Source organism: Syngnathus floridae, chromosome 2 (genome assembly GCF_059516105.1).
Source record: "Syngnathus floridae isolate MCC-2025c chromosome 2, RoL_Sflo_1.0, whole genome shotgun sequence".
NCBI classification, from domain to species: domain Eukaryota; kingdom Metazoa; phylum Chordata; class Actinopteri; order Syngnathiformes; family Syngnathidae; genus Syngnathus; species Syngnathus floridae.
The window spans coordinates 1093772-1096582 of NC_142414.1; the positions used below are offsets into that span (position 1 = coordinate 1093772).

A 2811-nucleotide genomic window follows, 5' to 3' on the forward strand; every position below is an offset into this window, starting at 1 on the left:
TTTTAGCTTAGCATACTCCCGCACATCCTATACCAATAAATTCCAGCATAGCGTAGTACCGCATAACGTAGCTTTGGCAATTAAAAAGAATCGGAAGAATCTTCCACCTTACCTGGAAAGAAGGTCTTCCCCAGTACCCCTCTCCTGAGTCACAGCGCTACCGCCGAACGCCATCCCCCCACGAGCCTCAGCAAATTAACTGACGGCTCTCGTCATCCCATCACGTTCCCACCTCTATCAGACAAGCCCTAAAACATTCGGTAAACCCTATTGGTACCGTTTAATTGGGTTAGTCATGAAACATTTAAATGTAAACTGAATTCATCCTCTAAATCGAATCATATATTTAGAAATACATTCCTCTAACTAAATTGCCATCCCCCTAAGTCCCGCCCCCCGGAAACACTCGTAAACTCCTGTCAATCACTCTGGCGGCTCTTTTTTCCGTAATCACCCTATCTTACAAAACCTCACAACGCCCAAATAAACGATCAATATGCAATAAAATTTTCCTAAATCCCCTGGTATTATTAAAGTGTGTAATCCGATCCCCTTCATTCGTAGAATTAATTTATAACATTACTACGATCGTATATTCGTAACAAAATCCCCGTGAACGTATCGTAGCTAATGTTATGAGCGTTAGCTGTGTTTCCTTTATTGATATCCGGTCCCATTCATCCGGCAATTTAATATTTTCTCTTTTCGTTCTCTTTTAGCTTAGCATACTCTCACATATCCTATGCCAATAAAGGCTAGCATAGCGTAGTACCGTATAATTTAGCTTTAGCGATTAAAAAGGGTTCACCTGTTTTTCTCAAAAAGAATCGGAAGAATCTTCCACAGTACCTGGAAAGAAGGACTTCCCCAGTGCCACTCTCCTGAGTCACAGCGCCACCGCCGAAAGCCAACCCTTCCTTTCTCTTTTCTTTTCTCTCCCACGAGCCTCAGCGAAGCAACTGACGGCTCTCGTCATCCAATCACGTTCCCACATCTAACTGATAAGCACTAAGACATTCGGTAAATCCTATTGGTACCATTTAATTAAGTTAGTCGTGAAACATTTAAGTGTAAATTGAATTCATCATCTAAATCAAATTATATATTTAGAAATACATTCATCTACGTACATCGCGATCCCCCTAGGTCCCGCCCCCCGGAAGTACTCGTACGCTCCTGTCAATTACTCTGCCGGCTCTTTTTTTCTAATCCCCCTATTTTCCCAAACCTCCCCTCGTCCAAATAAATAATTCACATGGAATAAAATTCTCCTCCACCCCCTGGTATCATTAAAGTGTGTTACCCGATTCCATTAATTCGTAGAATACGATCGTATATTCGTAACGAAATCACTATAAGCGTATCGTGGCTAATGTTATGAGCATTAGCGATGCGGAAGTACCCATAAGCCCCAGCAAAGCCCAATGGCGTCTCCCCTAGCCACTAACAGTACCGAAGCCGTTCCATAATTCATAAGAATTAAATAAATTGTAATTCCACCGCTTGCCACCGTTCCTTTATTTATACCCGGTCCCATTGATCCACCAATTTAATAGCGATCATTGAAATAGTTACCTATTTGGGGCGATATCGTCCTGCGCGTACTGCAGCTAACAAGCATTAGCAACCCCGAAGTACCCATAAGCCTTTGCGAAAAGTCATGGCGGCCCCCTTAATACAATATTATTATTAAACTTGCCCCTCGCAATCACCATAATAAAATCCATTTAGATCAGTATTGTTTACTTGCACCACCCGGTCCCCTCCGTCCGTAAAAAAACACACTCACTCACCTTAATCCGACTTTGCATTCGGAGTCAGTAGCCCCGTATACAACGTAGCTAGTCAATATTAGCCAAACCGGAAGTTTCACACTCCCCATTGCGTCATGGCAACCCTCCGTCAACCATTCTGCAAATCAAAGTATCCGTTAGAACAAACCAGATTAAAATCACGTCTAGAGTTGAAAAACCTTTCCATACCACTTAATAGTGTTTTCCAACGTATTCATTTCTGAATTTAAAGGGTATCATTAATCCCCTAATATTTGCGTCTAGCCGAGCCCTATTCGTACCACCGCGATTTAGTGTGCCAAGGGCGCCCTCAAGCGTCCCATCACGTACTATGTTTTCCTTTTATGTGTTTGAAGAGAAATCCTTCTTTTTTTTATATTTTTTTCTTTTTCTTTTAAAGTTTGCTTAAAATCCAAAATATAATTCGATTATAGTTCCCCCTTTTTTTTGTTTTGCAATTTAATTAAATTTAATCGTAAATTTTTAGATTTGGTAGGATTAAAATTCATTCTGGAATCTCATTGCATTTAGGATCAAAATAAGGTTCAGTTTAGACTAATTTTGTTGAAATTTGGTACGATTTCCTAATTAATTTAGAGTTAAGGGTTAGGGTCAGAGGTCAAGGGTAGAATTAGGGTTTGGGTTAGGTTTCCTTTCTGAATCTGAATTTATGTAAGTTTTGTGAATTGATTAAGTGTTAGGATTTAATGTTAGAGTAGAGTCCAAATAAGAATGAAGATTAGAATTTGGTGTCCGAGTTGGGCACTTTATCTATGTTGTCAGGAAAACCAGCCAACCAGAGTTAGACTCTTTGACTAAATGGAAAGTGTCAGGAGCCCCCGGATGTGACGTACAATGTCATACCTCTGTCAGGGCTAAGTTCCTCATTCACCTTCAGTCCCGGTCCAAACTCCTTTCAGCCGTCTCCCAACACATAAACCTCCCCCACAAGAACTTAAACCCAGGAACAATTATGATATTTTAGAGAGAGTAATAGAAGGCAGCAGGCTTTGATGTC

At 40.7% G+C, this 2811-nt stretch overlaps 1 long non-coding RNA gene across 1 annotated transcript; it reads right to left on the reverse strand.

Annotated features, from left to right (window-relative positions):
* Positions 1-280: 280 nt before the first annotated feature.
* On the reverse strand, positions 281-2811 carry LOC148401242 (uncharacterized). Its single transcript, XR_015857162.1, has 3 exons — positions 1983-2811; positions 1794-1911; positions 281-1008 (listed from the first exon to the last, which is right to left on the reverse strand). It is a non-coding gene; the product is annotated as an uncharacterized LOC148401242 (long non-coding RNA).